Source organism: Arachis ipaensis, chromosome B5, assembly GCF_059453495.1.
Source record: "Arachis ipaensis isolate K30076 ecotype BB chromosome B5, ASM5945349v1, whole genome shotgun sequence".
NCBI classification, from domain to species: domain Eukaryota; kingdom Viridiplantae; phylum Streptophyta; class Magnoliopsida; order Fabales; family Fabaceae; genus Arachis; species Arachis ipaensis.
The window spans coordinates 9,215,849-9,225,234 of record NC_142440.1 but is presented as its reverse complement, the minus strand read 5'-3'; the positions used below and the strand labels follow the sequence as shown (position 1 = coordinate 9,225,234).

General features: G+C 31.9%; 1 pseudogene across 4 annotated transcripts; it reads right to left on the bottom strand.

Moving 5' to 3' along the window:
• Window positions 1-5,451: 5,451 nt before the first annotated feature.
• LOC107642796 (LOB domain-containing protein 10 pseudogene) lies at window positions 5,452-8,876 on the bottom strand (annotated as a pseudogene). Of its 4 annotated transcripts, none has more exons than XR_002362349.2 (3): window positions 8,559-8,876; window positions 7,054-8,274; window positions 5,452-5,885 (listed from the first exon to the last, which is right to left on the bottom strand). The product of XR_002362349.2 is annotated as an LOB domain-containing protein 10 pseudogene, transcript variant X1 (transcript). The 4 variants fall into 4 exon arrangements; XR_002362352.2 differs by having other exon boundaries at window positions 8,782-8,868; XR_002362350.2 differs by lacking the exon at window positions 5,452-5,885 and adding an exon at window positions 6,439-6,820 and having other exon boundaries at window positions 8,559-8,758.
• Window positions 8,877-9,386: the final 510 nt, after the last annotated feature.

Sequence of the window (9,386 nt, the reverse complement as noted above, 5' to 3'; positions counted from 1 at the left end):
TATATGTGTCGTAATAGTAGTGGCAGTAGTAGTACTTTTGATTTCGCTCTTTCATAATTCATACTACTCAGCTCGGAATTTATGTAAATTGTCATCATGTCACTGGTGTGTGGTTCAAGTATTACATTGTTATAAAGATTCTATTCCCATGGAAATTAAAGATACCCAAGAGGAAGGTGGAAATTGAAATGATGGTATTTTAAAATTCTTAGGAATTATTTATAATTCCTCAAACCACACACACCCTTAGGGTGTGTAAAGTTTAAGTATTACATTGTTATAAAGATTTCATTTCCATGGGAATTAAAGATATCCAAAGGGAAAGTAGGAATTGAAATAATGGTATTTTGATTCTCTGGAATCAAACTTGCTTAGGAATAATTTTTTAAACTTTGAACCAAACATGAGAATATGATATTCCCATCTTAAAATTCTTAGGAATTATTTATAATTCCTCCAACCATACAAACCCTTAGTGTAATAGACCAGGAAAAATACGAGAACACTTGACAAAAATATACGAGTAATACTAGGGAGATCGATAATAACACAAAGTTATTTTATTTAACTTAACATCTATAATTATATATTTATTATATATAAAATTACCTATTTATTTCACCGATAATTAATAAATACAAAATAAAGAAACAAATATATTAAAAGAAGTAAAAAAAAAAAAGTAAATTATAGCTTCTTATGTTCAAATAATAGCTCCCAAATATTTTCCCTTTCCGAATATATTTAAAAGTACAGTTGAGATGAATCATATCTTACAAGTTACAACGTACGTACTCAGCAAATAATTTTCAAATTCAGCAAGTAAAGTGATTTTCACTTGCAATGAGGGGCCAAGAACTTTTACTCCTTTTGTAAGCACTCATTTATGAAGTCAAGGGGAACCCATTCACTTCATTTGTGAAGGTAAACGTACAATGCACATTGTCTAAAGTTTGGTTAAACATTGCAAGTGTGACCAATCATACTAATCAAATCAAACTTCCTAATTTAATATACTAAGTTTATTCACATAAATCAATTGTGGAATAATATTTTGGAACAATCATACTCCCTAATTTAATATACCAAGAAGTTTAACAAATATTTTTTGCATACATTATCTTTGGAATAGCATGCATTCCAATTTAAATTCTATTTTAAGCCATCGGTGAGTATGCTTTAAATCAGAATCCTAAAATAAGGACTCTAAACCAGCAAAAAGCTCAAGTATTTCTGCCAGCCTATTTGTGACAAAGAAGCGAAAGAAGTGATGTTCATTTTCTATTTGTTGGTTTCCTCGCCTTCGATATTTATGTATGGTTCATGGATGAATATATAAATTAACCTAAAAATATACTGTTGATGTCAGAACTGAGATAGCAGACGAAGCTATATATTTAGTATTTACAACCTCCACCAGTCCACCTTGTCGTATAGAATATGTAACTCATTATTTTATGTGAAAAAATATTATGTAAAGTTGTAAACATCTATATTAAAATATTAATTCTCATTTTACACTCTTGAATTTTAATATTTAAATTTTTTTTTACCTATGAGTAATATACTAATATTAGATATTTAACTGATATTTATTTTCATGTACTATTAAAAGAGTAAAATATTAAAACTGATTATATAAGGTTTAAAACTAACTTGTAAGTTGTAACCATAAAAAATATCTTGCGTTTGACAAATATGACCAATTGTTAACTAGACAATGATGCCATTAGTTAGTGATTCTATGTGTATTGCTAGTAATTAAGGTTGTGTTTAGAAGGAAGAGACTAAGATTTAGAGAGATAAAGACAGAGACTAAATTAAATTTTTATATTGTGTTTGGTATAAAATATATTGGATTGAGTTATGTCTCAATATTATGTTTAGTTTAAGATAAATATAGAAATTGAGGGGTAGATTTAGAATTTGAAAAGTTAAATGAAAATTTTTTAAAAGAAATATTATTAAAGTTTCAGTTTCTGTCTCAAAAAATTTCAATCTCACGAGTCTTCAATTTTTAGAGGTATTGAAGGGACTGAAAATTTGTATTTTAAAATTGAAACTTTAGTTAATGTTTCTGGCCACTAAACACAGTATTAAATTTTAGTCTCTCAATCTCTGAAAATAAGTGCTACCTAAGTGACAGTATAAAGTGAAAAAATAGAATAAAAAAATAAAAAATAAAAAATAAAAATTATTACAAGAGAAAACGCTAGAAATTCTAAAATACGATCTAACTTTGTCACAAAGTTCAATTCATAATAGTCTTTCATCATCTTCTACAACTAAAAAATCTTACTTTGTTGATCAATCACTATAGTTGCACTGATTCTCAACACGCCTTTCTCTACGTAGAGACCTACTTCGGAACCCTCATCTCCCTTTCTATAAATCTAGATTCGACTGCTAAAGAGTGCAGCGGCCGGAAGTCAGGTTCAGATAATATTGGAAGCATAGCAACGCTTTTTCAATCCTTCTTGGGATTTATCGTTCTTCTGTGGTTCTTTAATTTTTTTTTCTTTATTTGTTGAAAAGTGATATGTTAAATTGTTAATAAAGTAATTGAGAAGTAAATGATGTGAAAGTAAACGAATTTTCAATTAATAAGATTTGATTTGTAAATTTTATGAATTGTTGTTATGCTCTTGCTAGAAGGGATGGATTTGTGAAGAAGGATTTGAGTTTTGGAGGAAAAAGATAAAACTAGTCAATTTTTATTTATTTATTTTTTATTTTATTTTTTATTTTACGATGCCAATAATGACTAAATAGTACATGTAGGTTCATTAATTAACTAATAGTATTATTGTCCAGTTAACAATTGATCATATTTGTCAAGCAAAAAATATCGTTAGTGGTTACATGTTAGTTTTAAATTTTATATGACTAATTTTGTCATTGTCATAATCTTTTATGATTAATTTTAGTATTTTATTCATGAATATAATTTTAATATATTATTAATATAAAATAATTTTATATATATTCAATTAAGTAATACTTTATTAATAAAAATAACTAAATTTATATTAACGGGTGAATGATTATAAAAAGACAAATGATTTTGCTAGATAGACAATGATTTTTGTAAACAATATGAATAATAGGCTCTAAAATTTTTAACCTAATAAAATAAAAAAAATGCTCCACTCCAAATTACCTTCTAAACCTTAATATTAGAATAACTATCTGCACACTTAGTGAATTGAACATCCAATTATTGTTAACTGTGTATGAGTAAATCGAATTGAAAGAAATAACCATCTAATTAAAAATAATGAACATAATCATTTATATATCTATTGAATTGAATATCCGACATATCTATTATTCACATTATTTAGTATTCTCATTGTACCTATATTTTTTCAAAAAGAATTTATGATTAAATAATTACGATCAAATATTTTATCTACATTAAAATTAAATTATATGAAAATATATAAATATAGATATAGTACATGACACCAACTCATCTAGCGCACCGAAGTTAAAGATTCCCTAATAATCTCCCAATGTGGGGTTATGTTGGCTCTATGATACGAGGAATTCATTATGCGTGTTTTTTTTTTCCTTCACTTCAATAATCCAAATTCCATTCTTCCCTCCTATCTCTGACTCTTGAATAAGACAATAATACATAATGGATACAAATACAAACAACATAACATAATTTAGATGCTGTACCACACTACCATTTATATTATTTTGTTTCCTTCCATCTATGCATTCCCTTCCAGTTATTATTTTTGGCATCAGAATTCACCTGGCACTTCCTCATCATGTCGATGCAATAACACTTAAATGATGATGGATAGAGATTATCATGTTGGAGACGCAACCCTAATGTGATGCAACGTCTGATATATAGTATATTAGAGACTCAGAAATACATCAAAAGAAACTAACTAACAGCGACAATGCAAGGAACAAATCAGACATGCTAGCTAATCACTTTATGATCCATTTATTTAAATTATTTAACACATTCCAAAGAATCAATCACAATAATATATATAAGCGTTGAAGGCTCTGGCAGTGGAAAATTTCATGGCTAAAGTAAGTTAGGCACATGCAATATCAAAGCCAATAAACGAAATAAAAGGAATATTATATTGACTAGAAGGACTTCTACTTTTCCTTTTTCTTCGTTTTTCTATCTTTATACAATGTTTAATTACGTTGCGAAGGATCACTATTCTAAATTGAAGCGATTTAATAACTCATTTTGTGCGTATTTTATATTTAGTACAACGTTATATTTAGAATATAATTTAAAGTTAAGATTTATATTAAGGTAGTCAGGTAGAACAATATGCTACCGATTAATTTTTGTACTCCTCCTTGTGTGAAGACGCTTATTATGGTCAACGTTCTAAAATATTATGGTCACAAAAAATGTACAAATCACGTGGGAAAAAAATTATTATACACGGCTTGAAAGCATATTTCTTTGAAGTGTTTATGCCCCCATTTTTTTTTCCCCTCGAAAAAGGTTCCCAGCGACTAACGAAAATATATAGTTGTCAAATATTTATTGTCCAAGTCGGCAATCATATTATGGCAGTGGTTTTTTAGGGTACTGGCGTAAAAATTATATATTTATTAAAATTCGCTTGATTTGGAGTATTTAAAAAGTTCATAGATGCATTAGTCTTGGTCTATATTAAGAAATGTCATGAAAGCACATGCACTATGTGAAAAACTAAAAAACTAGACCTTTTTCCGCTTGAGATTCATGACTTCATTAGATTAGACTAAAATTGATAAGTCAAAATTATAAAGATTTAATTTTAATGGATGGTAAGTTCATATGCATAATAATTTACTCATGGATTATCCCGTCATATGATGTTACACGTGCATGTTATAATTAAGGGTCAACAATTTAGATGGTATAATTATTTTTAGTTAGTTTGGTTCCTAAAATATTTTACTATTAACCTATTATGCATAATGCATGCAAAATATTCTAAATTTTGCGTAACATAATGCCGAATAAAAACTAATCCATTATATATAGATTTGTTTAGAATTGTTAAATTTTATGGCTATTTACACGACGACGACAATTAAAATGTGAATATATATATTAAGTAATTTGATCAAATATATTAAATTATTTAATAGTGGTTAATTATTATTTTTACATAAAAATATTTTCGTTGAATAGTCATTTATTTGTTGGGTACGTGGTTTTAATCTAATTCCACCGCAGAAAATTAATTTGTTTAGCCTTAAAACCTAAAGAATAATTAACATGGAATGTTTCAGGCGGATAAAAGATTAATGTTCTGGTTCTAAATATAATTTTTAACATTCAAATATAGAACCTAGCTAGTTACAAATATATTGTGTCTCCCGTATAAATAAGGCAACCAGAACCAACAAAACTGCCTTTTATGCAGTTTTTTTTCCTACAAAATTAAAAGTGAGACTTGAATTTGAAACCTCTAAATAAAAATGGAAAGACTATGCCATTTGAATTATAATTTGTTGGCTACTATCCAATAATTCACCGATATAATTATCATCAGTTTTTTACATCTAAATTACTAAGATGATATAGAGTGTTTAACAAATAAGGCGGAGCTAATAATAAAGTCTTTAAAAGCCTCCTCAATTCTGATTTACAATTTTGTTCTTAACAAAAATAAATAGACAAAATCAAGGCTACTACTTTAAATTAAAGAAGAAGCTCGATTATCTTACTTTTTTTAATTATGTCTACATTTATAGTCTCCTTCACATCCAGGACAAAGCACGCAGGACAATTGAATCTTAAACGTATGCTCTACACACTCTCTTTTCAATCCGATTTTATGGGGATAAAGAGGAACAAAGAAAGATTTTAAGTGTGTTATGCTTAAAATGTTATAGTCGACCTGCAAATAAAAAGAAAGCAATATAAATAACCAATGAAATGTTAAATAGAGATGCATGTTTGTAAAGTCTTTACACCAAATAATGAAATAACCAATTCATGGCACCTAAATATATTCCATATTCATTATTGGCTAACTTATCTTTATTGATCGTGACACAACATGAACTACTTATTAGACATTAAAAGTCCATGGCAAATCAACATTAAACTCTTTTTTAAAAAAAATCATGGTAATGAAAGGCCTCAAGAAACATGAAAAGGGTATGGTGTGATCACTATTTGAGGATGCGACAAAAAGCAGAAGACTTAACTTGTCGAACCCCGCAAATGGAAATCTGTATTATTTTACACCAACTTAAAAAAAAAAACAATAAAACAAAAAATTGGCTGTCATGTCGATTTCTCCAAATTCCCTTTTCAGACGATAGAAAGCTTAAAGTCTCTTTCATTAGGTAAACATGAACGATCACAAGGAGGCTAATGTTTTTTATTTATTTTGAAAAAAAAAAAAAGAAGGCTAGAATGGCAAATCTATTGCAAAAGCCAAGGCATTGAATTGATAGATTGCCGAATTTCAGTGACACCGCTACAGTTACGTTACTTGACTTCAGAGCATAATATATATGGTCTTCTTTTTTTTTTAATTAAAAAATAAAACACATGGACATGTAGAACATTGTTTTGTTACCCCAGCAAGCATGAGACTTCTCCTTCACAGAAAACAAATAAATAAATATGCTTTAATTTGCTGGCAACCCCAAAGCGGCAATTAACTGCTCATGTTCTCATAATTGATGAACAGAAGCCTTTATCTCCTCTCATTTTGAAAAGACCATTCCCCTGAACCTACCCTTTTGCTTACTACCATCAACACTCACATTTGTTCCTTTCTGCTCCCACCAAACTAGACTTGACCCCGCACATCTTTAAAACCTTATAGCAAACAAATACTTACGATCACATACACACACAAAATAATAGCATGGAAATCATTCGCAAATAAATGCACATCATCATCCGCTGTTTAACTTTAACCAAGGAATAATAATCTATGAAGGCTTAATTACTTTTTCATTACTTCATGATTATAGGGATAGATTGTGAATGTGCGATGAGTACACCAACAACTATTATTAATGGACTCAAAAAAATGTTGAAGAACATACCTAATCTGAAAATTGTTGAAGCAAAAAAGGAGGAAGGCGTAAGATGTGTCAAAATTGGGAATCAACAAGATGGACCGACACTCCTACACTCCTCGCTTTCCGAAGGTTGCTGGTGGTGGTGGCCGGGAATATGCTGTGACTGTGCTTGCTGTTGAGCCTGCTTCTGCTGCGGTGGGAGAAGTAGCTGCGCCTGAAGAGGAAGATGGTGAGCATGGCTTTCCCCTTGCTGCATATGGTATGGATTGTCAAAAGACCCCAAAGCCAACGAAGGAGACAACTGATCACCAGAACCGCCACCACTTCCACCGCCACTAACCTGGCTGTACCCACCACCACCGGAAGAAACCGAACCCATATCAAACCCTCCACCATTAAACCTCAGAAACTCTTGCTGTTGATGATGCTGATCATACCCTCTGAACATATCTTGTTGATCCCTCACCACCACCGCAGCAGCCAGCTGCTGAGCCTCCAAGATCTGCTGTTGCGGAGTCGGAGGGGCAGTCTGAGCGTCGCGAATCATCAACTGTCCGCCATGAGCAATAGCTGGCGGAGCAGCCATGGCGCTGTTGTAAGGGAACATCTGCGAGGCAAAGGAATGGTGATGCTGGAGAATGGCGGTGGTTGGGACACCCTGCAGTGCCTGAGGGCCAATGTAGGTGGCGAGCTCCTTCTTGGCGTTGGTGAGCTCCACCTGGATCTGCCGGAGCCGGTGCTGCAGCACCGATATGAGACCCACGCAACCGTAGACGGGGTCTCTTAAACGCGCCTCAGCCTCGTACGCCAACGACTTCACGGCGTCGTCTCTCTGCGCGGCGTTGAGTTCGTTCAGCAGCTTGGCGACGTTGCTGGCGCCGAAAACCTTGTGCACGTATGCGAACCTCTGCGGGTTGTCCGGCGGGAAATACGGCGCGAAAACGCACTCCTGCGTGCACTTCCTCCGCAAGAACTTGCACGCTGCGCAAGGTGAATTCGACGACGACATTTTCTTCTCCGATCTCTCTCTCTCTCTCCCCTCTATAAACCCTCGCTCAACAAACAAACCTCTTTTCTATTTCTCTTTCTCTCTCTTCCGTTAATTAAACCATCAAATGATGAATGGTGTTAAATTAATCTCCAAAGAAGGATTTACCGTCGTTGCTTTCTCTTTTTCTCTTTCTGTAAATGAGCGATCTGACTATCTAGCTTTCACGGCCTCTCTGGTACCATGTTTTCGATTTTCTACAAACAAACAAAGCAGAGAGGTCAAACGGTGACAATAATTAATTAATTAATAATTATTAATTGTTGTGAATAAATAACGAGCATGGAAATTGGGAAATCAGGATTCGACGAAACTTCATCTATAGATTTATCGATCAACGATTTAAAATTACAATTTTAAATAATTAGGGATTTTAAAAAAATGACAAGTGATTAACCGACACAAGATATCGGTGAAAAAGACGAACTGCGCAACACAGTGAAAATTAAAACAAAAAGAAGAAGAAGAAGAAAAGTTGCACCAGTGGATCTGGATTGAGTTAGGTTGCGTGGAGATGAAGGATGAGAGAAATGGAGAAAGGAAATTGGGTGTGCAGTGTAGAGATCTATGAGTGGCTCACGCCTTGATCGAAATTCGTGAGATTTTCATTTAAGCAAACCAAAATAAACCTAACTCGCATATAACATACTAATGCTAATATATTCACATTATGCAGAGAGAGAGAGAGAGAGAGGCTAGCATACTGTGTGATGTGTGAATGGTAGCGCAGGGATAGGTACATAGAATGTGTGCGCGTTGAGGTTTAGGGATAAGAGAACAGAGCTAAAACCCGCAAACCAAAACAACCAAGTACTCATATATCTCTATATATATATATATATAGAGAGAGAGAGAGGGTGAACTGCACTCCTCCATGCTCCCACTACTCTCTTCTTCCTCAATTAAATTATATGTTTAAGAAAAATTATGATTCACATTTTAGCTTATTTTTTTTCATGCTTTGTATAATCTGCAATTCAATTATATTCTTGAATAATAAATATGTTTAGTTTAGTTTACTACATATTTTTTTAAATAAATGTTATTTTAATAACCGTATATTAAGTTAAAATGATTGGTAAAAGAAAATTAAGAGTAATATATAAGGTACATGTATTGAAGAAAATATGGTTTCTTAAATCATACTATTTCCTTCAGTAGACACCAAAATAATATTATTTCCTTCAGTCAACTATCATTCTCATTTTATTATAAATCATCCACCATTAATTTCTCTTAACCGCCTTCCCTTTTTTATATTACTTTTACTTGTATATCGCTGACATCATACACTTCCCATTTACCAAAT